We start from the raw sequence: 24659 nt of genomic DNA on the forward strand, positions 1-24659 counted from the left end.
GCCTTATAGACGAGTCGTTGATAGCTTTAACTATCAGTTTTGTTCAGACGCTCGTTTACCTATAGAATAGGGTATTCGTTTGCGTAAATCGGACACCAGACCCAAATTTCAGCAAATCTGCAGCAGCCAATTCAGAATCTGTATCTAATATGATTCTCATAATTAGAACAAACATAAATCATGTATATATCAGTATATATACAGATTACATAATCATCTTATGATTATACAACTCAAATGAATTTCATATATTCAAAATCATACATATATAAGCATATTATATCAACATCAAATCATGGCGAATCACGTACATGCTCATATATCGAAAACAGTTAAACACATACACGAATTAAAAACTTTTCGCAAGTAGCTCTAATGCCATTGAAGGGATTTTAGCACATAAAAGCAACGAAAACGTAAATTTAAATCTTAAAAAAAACCGAAACCCTCCGCAGGATCCATGCGAAAAATAATATTTAATTCATAGTTCAGTATGTTTACCTTAAGAAGCTTTACGTTAATGGAAAGATGGAGGTCTTTAATAGCGATCCAAGAACGATGAACGGAGATCCTTAGCAGCTGCTCCTCAAGTGTGAAACACTCCACCGGTATCCACCAAGAAAATGATGTAATGAAGGAGGAGGAGATAGAGAGAATTATGGTTTTGTAAATCGTTTTGGTTAGGCAAAAATAGGGTTTATAATAGTATATTTATAGGCAAAATTTTCAGCTGAAAATTTTCCCATAAAATATTATTATTAACCCTTTATTATGCTCACTAATAATTAAAACACCTTTTAATTATTAATCTTTTTTCTAAACTCTTTAGAAATAATTCTCTCACTTGATTTAATTTCCAAAAATTAAATTCTTAATTAATAATATTAAGAACCTTTTCTTAATTAATTTATAATCAATTAAATCTCATTTAATCAATTATTAAATTTGCCAATTAATTATTTATTTCATAAATAAATAATTATCGGCCATTATTAATTAATTCCTCCACCATTAAATTATTCTCTTTTATGGTGTGACCCTGTAGGTTCAATATTAAGCCGGTAGTAGAAATAAATAATAATCAAACTATTTTATCATTATTTATTTAAATTCTCTAATTCATTAAATATAATTAATTAATTAATCATATTTATTCTACATCGTGCGGGATACTTCTCAGCATATCACGACTATCCGGATGATACGAATTCACTGCTTAGAATACCAAGAACCTATTCAGTGAGTAGTTACCGTATAATTAATTCCTTCTACCCTGCAATGTCATGATTAAATATAAGGCATGGAACTTGTGTCAAGCCTATCTTATTTAATCACTTGCTTTCCCATTCACTATGCTTAGTTCTATTTAATGTAAATTAGAAACTCCTTTCTAATTTCATTCACTCTGGCCAGAGATTCCTGAACTAACATAAGTGGATCAGCATTGAACATTCTCTTCCTACACTGGAAGGGGTAGATCCTTTATTGATCATAAATTATCTTCGTGTACAAATTCCTATACCCAGTAGAGCCCTTATAATTGTCCCTTGAGACTAAGAATTAAACCAAAGCATAGTTCAGTGTACACAAGATGACTATGATGACCTCAAGTCTAAGGATACTTGTACAACTATCACTATGTGAACAACTGCTGACACGTGAGTGAACTCCATCAGTTGTTCAGCTATGTGAGTCATGTTTAGTGAACTTATTCTATAATAAGCACCTACATACTAGCTATAGTGTCACCACACAAATGTCTATGAGAACAGACATCCTTCATAATGAAGCAAGCATAGTATGTACCGATCTTTGTGGATTATTAATTACCAGTTAGTAATCCTACGACCAGGAACTATTTAAGTTTAGAGTTATCATCTTTTAGATCTCATTATTATGATCTCATCACAATCCATAAAAAGCTTTACTCTAAACTGTGGTATATCTTATTTAAACATTTAAATAGATAGTGCCCGCAATAGAAACAAAACAAGCCTTTTATTAATATCAATGAAATCAAAACAGATTACATAAAAGTTATTCCTAAATCCTATACATGATTGGACTTAGGACATATCTCTTTTACCTTCTGTAATTCTTGGTGTATTGTTAGCGAATAACAATTGGTATCAGAGCAAGCTCTTGAAGAACAAAGAGTATAAAGATCACAACAAACAACAAGATGAACAAAAAGGATATTGGAGTAAAGATTCCTTTTCTGGACAAGATAATTATCACCACTGGAAGGTGAAGATGCACCTACATCTTCTTTCTCAAGATGAGGCCTATGTGGACTGCATAGAGAGAGGTTCTCATGTACCAATGAGAAATGCAACTGACAATGAACCATCTGTTCTAAAACCTAGGCATGAATGGTCAGATCCTGACATTGAACAAGTCAGGAAGGACAAGAAGGCCATGAATATATTGTTTAATGGAGTTGATGGTGATATGTTTGATAACATTATTAATTGTAAAACAGCCAAAGATGTTTGGGACACAATCCAGATTATTTGTGATGGTACTGAGCAAGTAAGGGAGAACAAGATGCATTTACTGATTCAGCAAAATGAGCATTTTCACTGTGAAAAAAGTGAGTCTCTCACTGATATTTTTAGTAGATTTCAAAAGCTACTAAATGTTCTGAAGTTGCATGGAAGAGTCTATCAAACAAAAGACTCTAACCTCAAGTTCCTTAGATCTCTTCCAAAGGAGTGGAAGCCAATGACAGTCTCATTGAGAAATTCACAGGATTACAAGGAATTCACCTTGGAGAGGCTGTATGGCATCCAAAAAACCTATGAGCTTGAAATAGAGCAAGATGAAAGGATGGAGAAAGGAAGGAAGAAAGGAGGGTTCATAGAAATGGTTGATAGTTAGAGAAAGAGAAAGAGATGAAGGTAGAAGCTGTTGAGTCTACATCAAAGCTCTGTGAAAGCAAGGGTAAAGGGCTGGTTGCTAATAATGAAGATCAATTGAGCCCGGATGACATGGATGATATTGATATACATCTAGCATTCTTATCTAGAAGATTTGCCAAGCTCAAATTCAAGAAGAATTTTGGAGCAGCTAAGCCAAACAGAAACATGGTTGATAAGTCAAAATTCAAGTGTTTCAAATGTGGCCTGGCGGGTCATTTTGCCAGTGAATACAGAAAGTCTGATTCCAGCAAAAAAAAGTTTGAGCCTGTTGATTATAAACAGAAATACTTTGAGCTGCCCAAACAAAAGGAAAGGGCTTTCATCACACAGGAGAATGACTGGGCTGTAGATGGATTGGATGAAGATGAAGAAACAAGCTATGTTAATCTAGCCCTAATGGCCAAATCTGATAAAACAGAAATAAGTTCTTCAAGCAATCAGGTAATCACCACTAACCTAGCACATTTATCTAAAGCTGAGTGTAATGATGCAATAAATGACACGTCTACAGAATTATATCACCTGCATGTTACACTTAACTTCCTCACTGAGGAAAATGCTAAAATTAAATAAAATAATCTATTTTTAAGTGAGAGGAATAATGTGCTGGAGTCTCAGTTTATTGAATTTGAGAAATTGAGAATTGAGTGTGAGATTGCTAAGGATGAATTAACTGAGTCCTTGAAGAAAGAAGAGATTTTAAAGAAGCAGCTTGAACGAGAACATGAAGTGATTAAAGCATGAAAATCATCCAGAGATGTTCATGCTCAAATCACTAAAGTTCAAGGTATTGAGTCCTTTTGTGATGCAGCCTGAAAGAAGAGTAAAGAGAAGCTTGAGTCCAATTTGGTTGAGGAATTGTTGACAGATATGGATCGACGGATGATGAAAATCATCCGTCGGATAATCAAAAGGATTATTCGTCGAGTGACAAGGAGCCAAATCCGTCGGCTGTAAGTAAACCAGTTAGCAAAGCTAAGCTAGCTAAATTAAATAAAAAATATGGATCAGTTTCTAAAAACTTTTTTACAGGAGAATCAAGTCAAGTCAAGAAGGAATAGAAAGTTAATGTTGGTCATCTATCTATTAAATAATTGAATGACATATTAGAAAAGATTGAGGTTAAGCAGAAGCTAAAAAGAAAAACAATAGAAATGGGAAAGTAGGAATTAACAAACATAACAACTACATACCTGATAAATATGCACCAAAAAAATCTGTGTTAAGTGTGGTAGTGTTAATCACTTGTCTGTTAATTGCAAACTTGTAATGCCTACTTCCATGTCTGTACCCTCTTCTTTTCCCAACATGACTGCCATGCCTACCATGCCTATGAATGCTATGTCTGCTCAGAATATGAATGCACAATTTTCTAATATGCTATTTGCACCTAATCCATATTATGCTGTATTTAGTATGCCTCAAATGCCATTTAGCATGCCTTACTAGAATAACATGTTTGCAAATAGCATGCCTTTTTCTGTTAATTAAAATGTGCATGATAATTCTGTTCTAATGACTGGTTTCAAAGGTCCAACTCAAATGGCTAAGGATGAATCAAAAATTCCCAAGTCAAATGAGATTAAACCTAAGAAACCAAAGAAGAAAGCTAACAAGGCAGGACCCAAGGAAACTTGGGTACCAAAATCAACTTGATTTGATTTTCATGTGTGCAGGGAAACATAAAGAATCTTTGGTATCTGGATAGTGGTTGCTCAAGGCACATGTCTGGAGATTCTACCCTGCTCACTGAGTTCAAGGAAAGAGCTGGCCCAATTATCACTTTTGGAGATAACAGCAAGGGTTATACTGTGCGATATGGCTTGATTTCAAAAGACAACGTCATCATTGAAGAAGTTGCCATAGTGGATGGTCTCAAGCATAATCTGTTGAGTATCATCCAGCTTTGTGATAAGAACAACTCAGTTACTTTCAATTCAAAAGTCTGTGTTGTGACAAACAAAAAGAGCAACAAAGTGTTTCTCACTAGAGTGAGAAAAGGAAATGTGTACTTAGCTGATTTCAACTCATCTAATGCAGAATCAGTCACTTGTCTTCTCAGTAAAGCAAGTCAAGATGAAAGTTGGCTATGGCACAAGAAGCTGTCCCATCTAAAATTCAAGACCATGAATGAGCTTGTCAAGAAAGAGCTGGTTAGAGGTATTTCTCAAGTGGAGTTTACTAAGGATGGATTGTGTGATGCCTTCTAGAAAGAAAAGCAGATCAAAGCATCATTTAGAAAGAAGCTTGATTCAACAATTGAAGAACCCTTACAATTGCTGCACATGGATTTGTTTGGACCAGTCAATGTGTTGTCTATCTCAAGAAAGAGATTTTTCCTAGTAATTATGGATGATTTCTCAAAGTTCTCTTGGACATATTTTCTAAAGTCTAAAGATGAAGCTAGTGAAATCATCATCAATCACATAAGGCAAGTCAACAATCATCCAGACTTTAAAGTAAGAAGAATCAGGAGTGACAATGGAACTATGTTGGTGAGACTACGTAGCTGTATGAACAGTTACGTGATAACTCAACACAATAACAACACTAGAATAGGACAGGTTAATAATACTACGTCTACACAAGAAATCAGGAAGAATAAAGACAAGGCAAATACAAAGAATCATAAGATTAGAAGAAAGCCTGAAGTCTGTCTACAGGTCACTAAAAGAAGTTCATTAATATGATCATGCCTTAGTGAAGAACAAAGGTTAAAGACTTTCAGGGTTTCAAAAATGTTGAAGACTCAGTATACAAGTGCTACCGGATGATTTCAGTGTATTGGCATTGATTGAAGATAGACAGTGTTCGAAGCATAGAAATTTGAAGAATTGAGGACATGGTATAGACAGAGGTTAATGAAGACGTTGTCTAAAGTACCATAAAGGATTCCAGTAAAAGTACAGTTGTTTATTGATAGTCAGTTTCTGAAGCAATAAAGTTGAGGCAAGCTTAACAATGTAATCAAGGCTATAATACGAAGACCTGAATCGGGGTTAGTCGTCTGTGAACCAAACCAGTTGACTAGGCGTCAACAGCTCGTGAAAGGAATCTGGGTATTATGTATAGAAGGATTGTTAAGTTGAAGAACGTACTTGGATTGAACGTTTATCTGTTAAAGTACGAGAAGAGGTGCGCGGGGTATACAACTAAACAACTCAAGGGATTGGCGAAGCTCAAAGTTTAATTGTTAAATTAAATAAATTATTTATTGAACTTTAATATAATTTATTTAATAAACTTAAAATGATTTATCTTATAAACTTTAAATAAGTTTATTTTATAAATCTAAATTAGTTTATTTATATATGTTATATTTAAGTTTATTTTATAAATTAATTTAATTACAATTTAAACTAAAAGAAAACAAAACAAAAAAAGAAAAGAAATAGAAAAAGAAAATAGAAAAAGAAAAAAGAAAACAAAAAGAAAAAGAAAGAAAAGAAAAACAAAAGAAAAGAAAAAAAAAGAATAAATAATAAACAAAAAAACATGTACATTTTTTTGTTAAGTACATGAACATGTACTTGTTACATGTAGTAAAGAAGCTGTCGCAACAGGATTCTTCCCCCTCCCCTCCTTGTCGCCATACAAAATAAACAATCAAGTGTACCTCCCTGTCACCACAGAGACTCCTGTCGCCACAGAAGGTTTGGTCGCCACAGAAGGTACTCAACATCAGCCACACAATTTTGTTGTGTATAAAGACTACACTTTGCAGCAGATCTGAAAGAGTTATGTTTATCTTCTTCTCCAACAAAAAGGAGAGCTGATAAAACAAGAAGCAGAGATTTATAGAGAAGCTCCGGCACCTTGAATATCCGTTTAACTTCTCACCGCAGTAACGTTATAATACCCGATTTAGCTTTTTATATATTCTTAGGGGCATTATAATCGTTACTCGGTAATTAAATCCTAGTACAAATAAAATCTAGATTATTGTATAGAATTTGATTTGTAAATCTTTGTAGTAGCTAGGAACTCTGTTGTTCTTAGATTGTAGCCGGTTAATTTATTTACCAGAGTGTAGCAACACCTTCGAGGATTTATATACGAATATATATTTCCCCGAATATCTTGTGTTTCTCGTTTTATCGTTCCAAACACTATTCCTCTTAAGAACACATAACCACTAACCGAGCACTAAATATTTTATCCGCTAAAGATTCGAAAGAATTTTTAATTTAGTGATTATCATATTCAACCCCCCTTATATGATAATTCGGGACCTAACAATTGGTATCAGAGCGGACTGATTGATACACAAATCAGGATCCTTAAATAAATTTATTTTATTAATTTTTTATTTACATAAATTTATTTAGTAAATTTGATTTAGAAAATTTATTTTATAAATGTAATTCAAATAAGTTTATTTATGAACTTAATTTAAATAAATTTATTTTATAAATTTAACTAAATTAATTTACTATTTCAATTTTAGTAAATTAAAGTTTTTAATTTAAATTTATTTTAGATTTATTGAGCTGCCATTTTCAGAACACAGGACAATTGAGTTTAGGTGACGATATTTGTTTATATACACAAAACAATGCAGCCTCTATTTGTTTTTGTATTCGTGGCTTCCAAATCAACAGAAGAAAAATGCAATTACAAGTTGGCAGCTTAGTTTTGCACGGGAAATAGAGGAGCTGAAGTCACGCGTGACTCGCGATCTATATCACGCATGAGAGAAACAAAACAAACAGCTGCACCGCATGCGCAGAAATTGTGATGGCTGGTCACATGCCTGGAATAACACACGGGTGCAGCAGTTCACGCGCGGACAGCCACAGCGTAGCTCGTGTTGATATGGAGTCACGCGCCTGGCAGGAGTTGACTTGCATGCCGTGCGCGAATTAGTAAATAGACAGGCAGTTTGTTGTTGTACAGGTCGCCACAGCCATCCACGTCGGCATAGAGTTCAGCACTTGGTTTCTGCTGGTGCATGCGTAGGATAACAAATACTTGTCGCCATATAGACTCCTATGCACGCACAAGAGCACCCTGTACATCAGAGATGTTAAGTCGCCGTACAGTTACTTGTCGCCATAGAAGGGTTCGCCACGGAAGAATATAAAAGGAAATTAAAACTCTGTTACGAACTGTTGTATTATTTGATCGCCACACAAAGTTATACAGGAATGTCTAATCGCCAGAGAAATTTCACTTTAATTTTTTTTGTAACCCGTATTTAATTATTTTTGATTTATTTATTTTCCCATAAAATTTAAATTTCTTAAATTTAAATTTTTCTTAGATAATAATTTACGTTTTATTTAATTTTTAAGAAAATTTAAAATTCTTGAAAATTAGATTTTACGTAAATATTTATTTTTGATTAATTTATTTTCTAAGAAAATTAAAAATACTGGAAATTTAATTTTTCTTAAATATTCAATTAAGGGTACTCAAGGATTGGTAGACTCATGATTTCTCCGTGCTGTTAAATCATACAGGCAGGAATTGTGGAGGTCAAAGAGAATAGTGGGGACATACAGATATCTCAGTTACATGCATTAAGGTTGGAGCCTCGGGACAGAATGTAAGAGTTACTGATAGCTGAATCAGAAGAAGCTCAGGTAACAGTACTTGAGGGACTGGAGGTCAGGGCAGTGTTTCACTTGTCATGGAAGTTTAGTCGCATCAGATTCACAAGGAGTACATAAGCTATATCCAAGGATCAAGCCTATCTATTCTGAAGCAGAGATTCTTACAGATTCAGTTCAAGAGGTGGTTACAGACCGAGATTGGGACATAAACAAGATTTGATAGCTACAGGTTTGACAAGACATATGTGTCAAGTAACTATCAGGGGTTTTGCTACAACTGAACAAGAAGCTTGACAAACAAGGATGAGTAGGGATTCAGTTGAAGAGTTGAGACAAAGGTGGAATGTTTTCTTAGGGAAGCAACCAGTCAAAACTTATAGTGCACGGGAAAGAGTTGGGATGGATTAGATGACGAGAATCATGAATATCTTGCTCTCATATTAATCTCTGAAGATGATCCAACTCACATATCTCAGGTTTCAATTTCTTGAACCACTGCAATATTTTGTTCTCAATATTCAATGCATGATAAGATCTTAGTGTTTAAATGTTTAATACTCGTACAAGCATGAGAACAACACACATAGATAATACTGAACTAGTTCACTAGATTATTTTTCTGGTAACTAGGATTGATGTTTAACTTGTGCATGTTACCTTAGATGATCTTAAATATGTGTTTGAATATTTGTTGAACATGATTAATTGCTTTATTGAGGTATATGTTTTTCCAGTATATAAGACCTTTGTTTATGCTTACTCTATGTATCCTATTACAATAAGATTTATTCATTTGATCTGAATTGTTTATTAAGATGTATTAGTTTATATTTGGATTGAGATAGCTAGATGAGATACATCAACAAGATTGGACTAGATAGAATTAGTGATTTACTTGTTAATTCTGTTTGTTCCATATCATGCCTATCTTGCTTAATTCTTATGTGTAATGTTTCTGAATGAATGCCATGTATTCTTAATACAATGTTTGCTTATATTTATGCCATGAATGCATCTCTTAGTACTTGCATTAATTGTAGAAAACGCATGATTAGGATTTCAATAGGGCAAAGACTGTTAGTCCTCCTTATGTAAGGTTGGAACCATTTTCCCCTAGCCTAGAGACAAATCTGTCAAGGGTATTAAAATGGAGAAAATGGTCAGTCGAAGATAAAAATTAGCATGATAAGGTTGCAACCATTGGTATCTCTGTTTATAATAAAATCTCTAATCCATCTGGGCCCAAACTGATAAGTTGGGTACCAAGAACTGTTAATCCATTTGTGAGTGCAGGACATAACAGGTTAATTGATTCATATGTATTCTTGGTAATTCATACTCAAGGCATATGATCAAAGAAAGAGCATCACAATCAAATGTGATTGACAAAAGCTATTCCGTCAATAATCTTTGGAGATGACAGCAAAGGTCACTGAAATCAGGAAGAATGAAGACAAGGCAAATACAAAGAATCAGAAGATTAGAAGAAAGCCTGAAGTCTGTCTACAGGTCACTGAAAGAAGTTCATTAATATGATCATGCCTCAGTGAAGAACAAAGGTTAAAGACTTTCAGGGTTTCAGAAATGTTGAAGATTTAGTATACAAGTGCTACCGGAAGATTTCAGTGTATTGGCATTGATTGAAGATAGACAGTGTTCGAAGCATAGGAATCTGAAGAATTGAAGATGGGGTATAGACAGAGGTTAATGAAGACGTTGTCTAAAGTACCATAAAGGATTCCAGTGAAAGTACAGTTGTTTATTGACAGTCATTGTCTGAAGCAATAAAGTTGAGGCAAGCTTAACAATATAATCAAGGCTATAATACGAAGACCTGAATCAGGGTTAGTCATCTGTGAACCAAACCAGTTGCACTAGGCGTTAACAGCTCGTGAAAGGAATATGGGTATTATTTATAGAAGGATTGTTAAGTTGAGGAACGTACTTGGATTGAACGTTTATCTGTTAAAGTACGAGAAGAGGTGTGCGGGGTATACAGCTAAACAGCTCAGGGGGTTGGCGAAGCTCAAAGTTTAATTGTTAAATTAAATAAATTATTTAATGGACTTTAATATAATTTATTTAATAAACTTAAAATAATTTATCTTATAAATTTTAAATAAGTTTATTTTATAAATCTAAATTCGTTTATTATATAAGTTATATTTAAGTTTATTTTATAAATTAATTTAATTACAATTTAAACTAAAAGAAAACAAAACAAAAAGAAAGAAAAAGAAAAAGAAAATAGAAAAAGGAAAAAGAAAATAAAAAGAAAAATAAATAAAAGAAAAAGAAAAAGCAAAAAGAATAAAAAACAAAAAAGAATAAACAAAAAAAACGTGTACATATTTTTGTTAAGTACGTGAACATGTACTTGTTACATGTAGTAAAGAAGCTGTCGCCACAAGATTCTTCCCCCTCCCCTCCTTGTCACCATACAAAATAAACAAGCAAGTGTGCCTCCCTGTCACCACAGAGACTCATGTCGCCACAGAAGGTTTGGTCGCCACAGAAGGTACTCAACCTCAGCCACACAATTTTGTTGTGTATAAAGACTACACTTTGCAGCAGATCTGAAAGAGTTCTGTTTATCTTCTTCTCCAACAAAAAGGAGAGCTGATAAAACAAGAAGCAGAGATTTATAGAGAAGCTCCGGCACCTTGAATATCCGTTTAATTTCTCACCGGAGTAACGTTATAATGCTCGATTTAACTCTTCTATATTCTTAGGGGCATTATAATCGTTACGCGGTAATTAAATCCTAGTACAAATAAAAGCTACATTATTGTATATGATTTGATTTGTAAATCTTTGTAGTAGCTAGGAACTCAGTTGTTCTTAGATTGTAGCCAGTTCATTTATTTACCGGAGTGTAGCAACACCCTCGAGGATTTATATACGAATATATATTTCCCCGAATATCTTGTGTTCCTCGTTTTACCGTTCCAAACACTATTCCTGTCAAGAACACGTAACCACTAACCGAGCACTAAATATTTTATCCGCTAAAGATTCGAAAGAAATTTTAATTTAGTGATTATCGTATTCAACCCCCCCTTCTACGATAATGCGGGACCTAACAAACTGAGTTCAAGAATTCTGTGATGAGATCATTTTGTGAAGAGAATGAGATTATGCATGAGTTTTCTGCAGCAAGAACTCCACAACAGAATGGAGTAGTGGAAAGAAAGAACAGATCTCTTATTGAAGCTGCAAGGACAATGCTTGAAGAATCAAAGTTACCAACATGCTTTTGGGATGAAGCTGTGAATATTGCCTGCTACACTCAAAATATCTCTTTGGTAAATCAAGCAAAGTGCATGACACCCTACCAATTGTTCAAGAATAAGAAGCCAACTCTGAATTTTCTTTATGTCTTTGGCTGCAAATGTTACATCTTAAGGAATCAAACTGATCAACATGGAAAGTTTGATGCTAAAGTAGATGAAGGAATTTTTGTTGGATATGTTGTGGGAAAGGCATACAGAGTCTACAATCTAAGAACCAACATTGTTATGGAATCAGTACATGTTGTGTTTGATGATAAAAAGATTGAAGGACTGCAAGATGGAGATTTCAATGAAAGCCTCAAGTTTGATAATGTGGAGATGGTTAGTGATGACAGTGATGTTAAAAGTGATCAAGAAACAGTGACTAAGGATAATGCAGAAAAATCTACAACTAATGAAGCACATAATTCAACATCTGTCGAGTTACAAAATGCTTCATCCGTTGGGAGACAATTAACTTCATCCGTCGAGATATAAAGTGCATCATCTGTCAGAACAATGAGAGAAGTTGAGAGTCAGAACAGATCACCTACAGAAAGTACCCCTTTCTCAAATCAAAGATTCACAAACTCAGGGGGAGTTTCTCATAATCAAAACTCAGTCACACATCAAGACAACAATGAGGCCTCTTCATCTAGAGCTAATCTACCTCAACAAAGAAAATGGACTAAAGATCACCCTTTGAGCTCATCATTGGTGATGCATCTTCTAGAGTTCAAACAAGAAGAGCAACTCAAGAAGAATGTCTATATAGCAGCTTCCTTTCTAAGGAAGAACCAAAGAAGGTAGAAGAAGCTTTATTGGATCCTGATTGGATTTTAGCTATCCTATCAAACAGATTTCCAAGCATAACAAGACAAAATAGTTAATGAAGCTGAACAAGATGGCAACTGTGATGCTTGGCTAAACAAGGACTATAATCTGGAGATGGAGGGTGATTTAGCTAAGTTCAGAGAGAATTATTTGACTATTTTGGGCAGCAATGCTAAAGCACTGACTCCTGGTGAAGTCTATGATGCCATTAATGAAGTTTCTAAGGCTCAACTCAAAGCATTCCTTCTCTTTGGAAAAGCACTAGAACTCAAGTTGGTTGGTCATGAAGACAAAATCAGGAAATTGGTGAAAGAGAAAATGGATGAGATTATACCATCACCGGTCAAGATTACTTCTAAGTTCAAACGCTTTGCTGATCCAATGAAAAGAATGGATCTGACTAGCATTGAAAAAGAGGTCAAAAATCTCAAACAATCCATCATTGCTCTTCATGAAGTGGTCCAACAATAAATCACTAATTCAAATGATGCAAAGATCAAGCTGGACCAGCTTCACCAATCAAGATATGAGCAATCTGTATTGCTTATGGATGGCATCAAATAAGCTGTGGAAGCAACTTTTGGCTTCTCAACATCTGCAAGCTTATATCAGCCTGTCTCAACCTCTACCAATCTTCAAATCCAATCTCTTCAACAACAAGTCTCAAACTTGCAGACTTCAAATTTCTCTCTCAATGCTCAAGTTCAACACTTGACTTATCTAGTAAAGAGTCAACAATCAGATATCCAGACCCTGGTGGACTCTCACAAGCATCTCCAAATACAGAATTCTATTACTTTGGGAGCCATCATGGGCAAGCTAAACATACCATTGCATGCACTTCCTCAAGATGTGAGGCCTGAAATTTCTACTCCCCTTCTCATGCCTGCCAACAAGACTAAGGGGGAGATAGAGGCTAGGCTATCAAGATCAAGATCATTTACTCAAAATGTCCAAGCTGCTGACAAGAGTGTTGAAAAGAGCAAAATTTTAGAAGTTGATATTGGCATGGAGAAGCTTATTAAAGCAGCTGAGCAACATGTCTAAGCAGGGAATTGATGAATTGCTTGAGGCTCTCAGGGCTTCTCTCAATGACAATTTATTCACCTACAAGAAAGTACTGGACATGACAATAAACTCAATAAGGGTGATCTTGGTAAAAAAATACAATTTTCAGGAAAGAAAGATTGTAGTCAACATAAATGACTCAAGAGTAGATAGGTGTATGCAGATGTCCCTAAACTATCTTATCTCCAGGAGGGCATCTGAGTTAGACATTCTAATAAGCAAAGTCAAAATGATGATTCATGAAGACACTCTCTTACTAACAGAATTCAAGAATGCTCAAGTGGCTGCTTTTCCTGAAATATACCTACAACCAAACAAAGGAGTGGCATATATATTTCCTACCACCAAATACTTTAAACACTTATAAATTCCTAAGTAGTGTGTCATAGCCAACAAGAAGCTTATCATGACTCTAGAAACTGAATTGAAAGTAAAGAGAAATAAGACTGTTGAAGATGAAGAGATGATTAAGCTGTTGGGGAGATATCTAAGGATGCTGAAGCCAACTTGCCTAAAACTCAAATTAACAAGGATAATTTGGATGATGATGAGCAGAATAAAGATGATCAAAAACTTTCTGGCTCAAATCCAAGTCAATCTTTCAAAGCAACCAGCCGCAAGGACAAGAGTCAAGAAGAGAGGAGAAAAAGGATGGTGACAAGAAAATGAGAGGAGAAAGAAAAAGCAAGCAAATGATGGATCACAACCACAACAAACCCTAAAAATCCAAACAAATCTAGCTCAACCTTCAATGCCAACAACCTCAATCATCAAACCACCTCTAACCTCTAAACCAAAATTCCTATACAAACATTCTGCAAATACCTTCCTAAAAATACCAATCACCTCAAGCCAAACATCTCTCAAGAAAATCATAAACTTACTTTGTAACAAGCCTTCACTCAAAATTCACTACAAAACTGTTGGGAGGAAACCTAAGAAGGCTAAGGATGCTGAAAAAGTACAAGTTACTGAAAGGGTCATCTGGAACTGATTCAAGCAAAGTGACTTTCTACCTTTAAATTGGTGCATCTCAGATGAAGACTATTTTCAACAACTAGCTGAGGAAATAGTTAGAGTCTGGGTTGTAACTCTAAGGGAAGTAAGAATTTACTATTAAGATGGGTCCTTCACATTCCTTGGCTGTACTTTAATGGACTCTCTCTCTCTCTCCCACAGAAATCAGGAGAGTGATAAGTTTGCTAAAAGATAAGGATACTGCTACAAGAGCATGGAGATCTATTTTGGCTTAGTGGTTGATTGTAAGGGAGGAAAGAAGAAAAGGGAATGAGGCTGAGTATGAGGAAAGAAAAAGGAAGTATGATAAGGAGATTGAAATGTTCAAAAAAAGATCAGTTGAACTGAAGACAAAAGGAATGAGGAGAATCTAAGGATGGAAAGTTTTTAAACATTAAAGCTGGAAAATATTCAAGATTTAGGATTGATTTACTAGAAAGTGGTTATCCAAAGTTAGACAGACTCAAACTTGTAGAAGTTCTAAGTGGGACACCTATTATAAAAGAACTTGAAGTTCTTGATTACTTAAAGGATCTCATTAGAAAAGAAGCAGAAGCAAAAACAGTCTTTACCTGATGCTTGTAACCATTTAAACTCTGTAAATCTCCTAATGTATAAAAGTTGTATGTCAATTTTTATGTATTAATCTTAGTTTCCATCATAACTTGGGGTTAGTCTTGTTAACAGACATGAATTTGTGTTAAGCAATCTTCTCACAAATTGGGGGAGATTGTTGTGCAAGACATGCCTGTACAATAACAAGACTAATCAAATTGACAACCCTAAGTAAGTTGTATTGTAATCTTAGTTTGCATTTTGTAGTGTAACATTTAAAGTCTGTAAAAATGTCAAAGAGCAGACTGAAGTCTTTTTCTAGTAAACAGTATTAAGCCTAAGAATTCTATCTGGAAGAAGATCATGCCTCAGAAGAATTATGAAAAAGCTTGGAGTTGAATAAATATGTTTTGAGAAAAATGTTCTAAGTCAAGATCTTTACAAGCCACAAATTTGGTGTTATAGAGAAGTCATTCGAGAACTCTAGAATGACTTATAGAGAACTCAGGAAAGCTACTAGAGAACTCAGAGATATCGACAAGCCAAATTGAAGACATAAAGATTGGAGATATCGACAAGTCATTTCTTCACTAGAGAACTCAGAGTTATCGTCAAGTCAAATATCACTAGAGAACTCTGAGTTATCGACAAGTCAAATATCATTAGAGAACTCTAAGATGTCGATAAAGTCAATTATCACTAGAGAACTCTGAGATATCGACAAGTCAAATATCACTAGAGAACTCTGAGTTATTGACAAGTCAATTAGTCACTAGAGAACTCAAAGATGTCTATAAGCTAAAGTGATGAAGTAGATAGATCTCAACAAGGCAATTCCGATAAGCCAACTTATTGGCTTATAAGCCCGTAACAGCTTATTGACGAGTGTTTGTCGACCCAACTTATAAGTTGAATTTTCAACTTATAAGCTGATAAGTTGAATGTTAGTAACGACGTACTTTTTCTCAACTTATTTTTTATTTTTCATTTTTTTTATCAATTTTAGTTTTAAAATATACTTTTAAAATGTTAATCAAACTTAAATTATATAAATTAAGATAATTATATTTAAAAATTATTTATTTTAGTTCATTTAAATAAAAAAATATGACTTATAAGTTAATTATCCAAACACTTATATAACTTATAAGCATTTATTAACTTATCACTTATCAGTCACTTATTCGATTTAAGTCATAAGTTACTTATTTTAAGATTTCCCAAACGGGCACTAAATTCTCTTAAAGAGAACTCAAAGACCTCTACAAGTCAAATCAGTTATGGAGTATTTGAGATATCGATAAGCCAATATACTTATCAAGATGTCAAGTTCTCTATAGGCCTAACTAGAGATCTCTGTTAGGGATAGAACACGCGCTAATATTCACGCAAGTATACGCGATCGCAAGTAATATAGAATAAATTCTAGTTCATTCACACAGGGACTAGTTTAGGTTAATTTCATTCAATGTATCTATGCAACACTAGTATAGTTATTATCCAATGCTAAGACGAATAACAAATTGAGGTTGTTTATAACTAAGATTAACGAAGAATTATACTAAGATCACAAACTAAGAGATTAAAGAGAGTTGAATAATATATGATACAAACATGGGATTCTAACTTCATTAAATACTTCATTCAATAGCCTTTTTGTTCTTAACCTTAGCATGTAATGGTGATGACACTAATCAGATAACACGAAACTGATAAACGCCAACTTTCATTATACGAATATCTTACTACCAAACATCCACAAAAGAGATAGAAGCTGAATAGACACCAATTATATTGAGACCCTATATGTCTATATAATGTGACAACATAACAGTTTTATGCACAAAATATCTATCATGATTACATAGGGTAAGTAAGATGCTTAAAATTACCTACGAATCATGCTTATCACATACATGAACCTATGCTAGCATGGCAAGTTCTAAACCCTTAAATTCACTTTTGCTTCATTAAAGATTAACACACTATCTTACAAGTTCGCGATGCTCATGAGACGAATAAGCACAACCAATACTAGATTATCATACAATCACCACACACTAAGGCATCAAAATGAATTAACTAAAGAAATCCATAAATAAATCCGTTAGAACCCCACGATAATAATTAGCACATAATCGGAATCATCATCAACATGGGTTCCGATGAAAGCATAGTATAATAAATGTAGTCTTTATACTGAATAAATAATAAAACCATGTATAAAACAAGAGTATAGGTTCACGAATAAGAAAACTAGCATCCAAGTTATAACTTAAAACAAAGAATCACAAGTATGAACTAGATCTTCTTCGCCTTGGTTGAATTGTGCTCTACGGTCTTCTTACGCCTTCTCATTAAGCTCTGGTACATCTTGTTGTGAAAAATGAACATAAGTATGTATATATAGCAGCCCATGCAGAGTAGAAGTCCAACGGATCAAAATTTCGAAAGAAACAGGATTTTATTTTCCCGACCTGGCGCATCCCTGTGCTTCATTAACGCGGGCGTGCTGACATTCTGCTCTTTGGACGCGGCCGCACGCTACTTTAACGCGGGCGAGCCGTCTCTCTGGAGAAAATTCTGACTTCTTTCTTTCTTTCTAAAAGCTTTCGCATAATTTCCTTTGGATTGAGCCGACATCCGTTATTTGAGCTGGTGTTAAGTGGCATTTATGACACTTATTTATGCTCTAATAAGCTTTGAGTTGGTGTGTTTGTACTCAAGTTATTTGTGTTTTAACGTATTTTCAAGTGTTTTTATATTTCAGGCTTTACTTTGTGAATCAGGTGAATTAGCATTGTTTTGATGCTAATATGGTGTTTAGGATGTGTTGGAATAAAAGCTTGAAAGACTGGCTCGAAGCTGCAAGGAATAAAGAAAAGAAAAAAAAATTGGTAGAAGGCAGGCACGCCCGCGCTGGTATTGCGCGCGGCCGCGCCGGGTAAACAGAAAGCCAGCGCGCCCGCGCTGGTGAAGCGTGCGCCTGCGCTGATAAAGCGCGCGACCGCGCTGGTGAAGCGTGCGACCGCGCTGGTGAAGCGCGCGACCGCGCTGGTGAAGCGCGCGACCGCGCTGGGTCGGGATTTAAAAATCCTGATTCTTGTGCAATTCGAATTCTGGACTCCTGGGAATGCATGGACTGCTATATAAACATAATTTAGGTCATTTTTCAAAGAGATATTCAGATATTCAAATATTTAAAGTTTTCAAGACATCAAGGAGGGAGAAGACGGCAAGAGACCTTTTGGCACAATTCAACAAATGCGAAGACGATATAGTTTATTCTTGTGAATCTTTATTTTGAGTTGTAATTTGGATGCTTGTTTCTTGTTTTGCTGAACCTATATTCTTATGTGTACTTTGGTTTATTTATTCGTATAAAGACTACGTTTGCTATATCATATTTTTATTGGAACCCACGTTGGGGATGAGTTCGATTATGGGCTAATCGTTATCGTGGGGTTCTAGCGGATTTATTTATGGATTTCTTTAGTTAAAGTGTTTGATGCCTTAGTGTGTGGTGATTGTATGATATCCTAGTTATGGTTGTGCTTATTCGTCTTATGAGCGTCGCGAACTTATAAGATAGCGTGTTAATTCTTAATGAAGCGAAAGTGAATTTAAGGATTTAGAACTTGCCATGCTAGCATAGGTTCATGTATTGTTATGCATGATTCGTAGGTAATTTTACCCATCTTACTTTCCCTATGTAATCAAGATAGATAACTTGTGCTTAAACCGTTATGTTGTCAAATTCTATAGACATATAGGATCTCAATATAATTGGTGCCTATTCAGTTTCTATCTCTTTTGTGGATGTCTGGTAGAATGGTACTCGCGCAACGAGAGTTGGCGTTTATCAGTTTCGTGTTATCTGATTAATGTCATCACCATTGCATGCTAAGGTTGAGAATAATAAAACTATTGAATGAAGTACTTAATGAAGTTAGAATCCCATGTTTGTCATATATATTAATCCAGTCTATTTTATTCTCTTAGTTATAATTGTTAGTGTAATTCTTAGTTATAAATATCCTCACTTTGTTATTGTCTTAGCATTGAATAATAACCATACATTGTTGCTTAGGTGCGTAATTTAGATATTTAACCAATACAGTCTCTGTGGGATCGAATCTGATTTATATCTTATACTACTTGCGAACTCATATACTTGCGTATAATATTAGCGCGTGTTTAGTGACTAACAAGGTTTTGGCGCCGCTGCCGGGGACTACAGTGTTAATTACTAGTTTATGTGCTTTCCATCAGTGGTCGTTAAAGTTCATTGGCTCGGACATTGTTACTTATTTGTTTTCTTGTTTTATTTCAGGTGATCTCGCGAGGGTGTATGCATACGCGTTCGCGTACTAGCAAGAAAACACTGGATAAAGCCGAGCAAGAACTTGTGGTAATTCGCAAGGAAGTTTTTGAGGAAGAAAAGAAGGTAGAAGAAGAAGAGGAAGTGGAAGAGCCAATTATAGTAGCTATGGGTGATCAAGCAGGAAATCTGAAGGCTTTGATGAACTATTCTAAGTCTAAGATTAATGACATTCAGTCTAGCATCATTAGACCAGCCATCGCGGCTAACACTTTTGAGATCAAGTCAAGCACGATCCAGATGATACAGAACTCAGTTCAGTTTGGGGGTTCTCCTACCAAAGACCCCAATATGCACATCAGGTATTTCATCGAGATCTGTGACACTTTCAAGTTCAATGGTGTGACTGAAGATGCTATAAAGCTGTGACTCTTTATATTTTCTTTGAGGGACAAAGCTAAGTACTGGTTACATTCTCTACCGGCAGGGTCTATCACAACTTGGGAAGATCTTGCTCAAAGTTTCTCACTAAATTTTTTTCCAAGGCGAAGAGTGCAGCAATCAGGAATGCTTTTACCTAGTTTGCACAACAAACTGGAGAATCTCTGTGCGAGGCTTGTGATCGATATAAGGAGATGCTAAGAAAGTTCCCACACCATGGCATGCCTGATTGGATGATTATCAACTGTTTCTACAATGGATTGGGTCCTACTTCTAGGTCCATGCTTGATGCAGCATCAGGAGGAGCCTTATGGGCAAAAAGCTATGATGAAGCTTATGAACTTACTAAACTGATGGATGCTAATGAGTACCAGAATCCTTCCCAGAGACTGACTCAGGGAAAAGTAGCAGGAATTCTGGAGTTGGACGCAGCAACTGCTATAGATGCCCAACTTACGGCTTTGACAATGAAGGTGGACACGTTGGCTAATTATGGAGTTAATCAAATCACTAGTGTCTGTGAGCTTTGTGTTGGTGCCCATGAGACTGATCAGTGTGTAATTTCTAATGAATCAGCTCAGTTCGTGAGCAACTTCCAACGATCACAGCAACCTGAGCCAACCACCTATCATCCAAACAACCGCAGTCATCCTAATTTTAGTTGGAGCAATGCTCAGAATGCGGTTCAACAGCCTTATCAGCAGTATCCATCTAAGCAGTACAACCCCCCTGGTTTTCAGCAACCGCAGTATGCACCAAAATAACAACTCCAGCTGCAGCAAGCTAATGAAAAATATGAATTAGAGGAGTTGAAGCTTATGTGCAAGAGCCAAGCAGTTTCCATCAAGACCTTGGAAAATCAAATTGGGCAAATTGCCAATGCTTTGCTAAATCGTCAACCTGGTACACTACCTAGTGACACTGAAGTGCCAGGGAAGAAGGAAGCTAAAGAGCAGGTAAAGGCAATCACTTTGAGGTCTGGAAAGGTTGTTAATCCCGAGCAAACTCAAGAGTTGGCTGAAAAAGCTGGAGCTGAGAAAGAAGAAGAGCATTAGGATGAAGAAGTGGAACCAAGAAAGACTGCTGTTGAGCACACTCTTCCTGAGGGTAATACAGGGGATAAACAAATCTATCCTCCACCGCTTTTTCGTAAGAGGCTGCAGAAGAAAAAGTTGGACAGGCAATTCGAGAAGTTTCTGGAGGTGTTCAAAAAACTTCATATCAACATACCTTTCGTTGAGGCTCTCGAGCAGATGCCTAGTTATACAAAGTTTATGAAAGGTATTCTCTCTCGGAAAGTGAAGCTAGATGATTTAGAGGCTGTCGCTCTTACGGAGGAATGTAGTGATGTGCTACAGTAGAAGTTGCCTCCAAAGCTTAAGGATCTAGGAAGCTTTACTATTCCATGTACTATTGGGAAAGTATCTTTTGACAGATGCTTATGTGACTTGGGAGCTAGCATCAATTTGATGCCTTTGTCAATCTTCAAGCAATTGGACTTACCTGATCCCAAACCAACTTACATGACCTTGTAGTTGGCCGACCGTTCTATTATATATCCGAGATGTATTTTAGAGGATGTCTTGGTCAAGGTGGATAAACTCATCTTCCATGCTAATTTCATCATTCTTGATTTCGAGGAGGATAAGAAGATTCCCATAATCTTGGGAAGCCTTTCTTGGCAACTAGCCGAACCTTGATTGATATGCAGAAGGGTGAGCTTACAATACGAGTGTTGGATCAGGATGTAACTTTCAATGTGTTCAATGCTATGAAATTTCCTACTGATAACGAGGAGTGCTTAAAAGTGGAGTTGGTTAATTCGGTGGTCACATCGGAACTTGATCAATTGTTAATGTCTGATGCCTTAGAAAAAGCCTTGTTGGGAAATTCGGATAGCGAAGATGATGAAGGTGATGAGCAATTGCAATATTTGAATGCTTCTCCCTGGAAAAGGAAGATTGATATGCCTTTTGAATCTCTTGGAATGGAGGAATTGAACAAAGCTCCTAAACGCCTCAAGCCATCTATTGAGAAAGCTCCTACTCTTGAGCTTAAGCCTTTACCTGAACATTTGAGGTATGCTATTTTAGGTGATGCATCTACTCTGCCTGTCATTATTGCATCTGACCTTTCAGGTTGCGATGAGGAAAAGCTTTTGAGAATTCTGAGAGAGTTCAAATCAGCAATTGGATGGACTATAGCAGATATCATGGGAATCAGCCCTTCTTACTGCATGCATAAAATTCTGTTAGAAGAAGATAGTAAGCCTACAGTCGAGTAGAAAAAAAGACTTAATCCAATCATGAAGGAAGTTGTAAAGAAGGAAATTCTGAAGTGGCTAGATGCAGGGATTATTTATCATATCTCTGACAGTTCATGGGTAAGCCCGGTTCAATGTGTACCAAAAAAGGTGGTATTATTGTGGTAGCAAATGAGAAGAATGAGCTTCTTCCTACAAGAACAGTCACGGGGTGGAGAGTCTGTATGGACTATAGGAAGCTCAACAAAGCCACTAGAAAGGATCACTTTCCCCTGCCCGTCATTGATCAGATGCTTGGCAGGTTGGCTAGTCATGAGTACTATTATCTTCTTGATGGTTATTCGGGTTACAACCAGATTTGTATCGCTCCAGAAGATCAGGAGAAAACTATCTTCACTTGTCCATTCGGTACATTCACCTTTAGATGAGTTTCTTTCGATATGTGTGGTGCACCAACCACATTTCAGCGATATATGATGGCCATCTTTTCTGATATGATTGGCTAGAATATGGAAGTGTTCATGGACGACTTCTTAGTCTTTGGCGATTCTTTTGATGAATGCTTGCAAAATCTTGGACACGTCCTCAAGAGGTACGTTGAGACCAATCTGGTTCTCAATTGAGAGAAATGTCACTTCATGGTGCGTCAAGGCATAATTCTCGGGCACAAGGTTTCTAGTAAGGGTCTTGAGGTGGATAAGGCCAAGGTGGGGGTCATTGAGAATCTTCCCCCTCCTATTTCTGTCAAGGGAATTCACGCGGGTTTCTATAGGCGTTTTATCAAAGACTTCTCAAAAATTTCAAATCCATTGTGCAGTTTAATAGAGAAAGATGTCCCTTTCAAATTTGATGACGAGTGCCTTGCAGCGTTTGAGACATTGAAGAAGAGTCTAATCTCGGGACCAGTCATAATTGCACCTGATTGGAATGAACCTTTTGAGATGATGTGTGATGCAAGTGATTATGCAGTTGGAGAAGTTCTTAAGAAGAGGAAGAACAACATATTTCATGTGGTCTATTATGCTAGTAAGACTCTAAATGGTGCTCAACTGAATTACACTACTACGGAGAAAGAACTTTTAGCTATTGTCTATGGTTTTGAGAAATTTTGATCTTATCTACTTGGGACTAAGGTGACAGTTTTCACGGATCACGCCGCCATTTGATATCTTGTCTCGAAAAAGGACTCTAAGCCTAGATTAATTCGATGGGTTCTTTTGCTCCAAGAATTTGAACTAGAGATCAAGGATAGAAAAGGAACTGAAAATCAAGTTGTTGATCATCTCTCGCGATTAGAGAATCCAAATGCTACTTTATTGGATAAGACATTGATAAATGAGTCTTTTCCCGATGAGCTGATGTTTGGAGTGCAAGAAGAAGAGCCGTGGTTTGCAGACATTGTGAACTACCTTGTGAGTAACATCTTGCCTCCCGACCTATCTTATGCTCAAAGGAAGAAGTTTCTACATGAAGTGAAGTGGTATATGTGGGATGAGCCGTTTCTTTTTAGAAAAGGAGCTGACCAAATCATCAGGAGATGTATTCCTTACAGCGAAACAGGGGGATCTTGCGAGATTGCCACTCAACAGCTTATGGAGGACATTATGGTGGAGAAAAGACAGCAGCTCGTGTTCTTCAAGCAGGTTTCTTTTGGCCGACATTGTTTAAAGATGCTCATCAGTTTGTTTTGAAATGTGATCGATGTCAACGTGTGGGTAATATCTCCAAGAGGGATGAAATGCCTCTTAATGTGCTTCTCGAGGTTGAGGTCTTCGATGTTTGGGGAATTGACTTTATGGGGCCATTTGTATCATCTTGCAACAATCAGTATATCCTGTTGGTGGCTGATTATGTGTCGAAATGGGTTGAAGTTAAGGCATTGCCAACGAACGATGTGAAAGTGGTGCTTAATTTTCTTCACAAGCAGATATTCACAAGGTTTGGAACTCTAAGAGTCATAATCAGTGATGAGGGGTCGCATTTTTGCAATCACAAGTTTACTGCTATGATAAAAAGGTATAATGTGAATCATCGCATTGCTACAACTTATCATCCTCAGACAAATGGTCAAGCTGAGGTATCTAACAGAGAGATCAAGTGCATTTTAGAGAGTGTCCATCAAGGAAGGATTAGTCTTTGAAGCTTGATGAAGCTGTTTGGGCATATAGAACAACATATAAGACTCCATTGGGAATGTTGCCGTTTTAATTGGTCTATGGCAAGGGGTGTCATTTGCCCCTGGAGCTCGAGCATAAAGCATACTGGGCTTCAAAGAAATTGAATCTAGACTTGGATGCAGCTGGAAAGAAAAGGATGTTTCAATTGAACAAACTTGACGAATTTCGACTTCAAGCTTATGAGAACGACAAAATGTACAAGGAGAAAGTCAAGAGTTGGCACGATCGGGGTCTA

General features: G+C 36.1%; 1 non-coding gene across 1 annotated transcript; it reads right to left on the reverse strand.

Annotated features, from left to right (window-relative positions):
- Window positions 1–20100: 20100 nt before the first annotated feature.
- On the reverse strand, window positions 20101–20207 carry LOC141688631 (small nucleolar RNA R71). The gene has a single exon (XR_012562064.1). It is a non-coding gene; the product is annotated as a small nucleolar RNA R71 (small nucleolar RNA).
- Window positions 20208–24659: the final 4452 nt, after the last annotated feature.

Source organism: Apium graveolens, chromosome 9 (genome assembly GCF_009905375.1).
Source record: "Apium graveolens cultivar Ventura chromosome 9, ASM990537v1, whole genome shotgun sequence".
In the NCBI taxonomy this organism is placed as follows: domain Eukaryota; kingdom Viridiplantae; phylum Streptophyta; class Magnoliopsida; order Apiales; family Apiaceae; genus Apium; species Apium graveolens.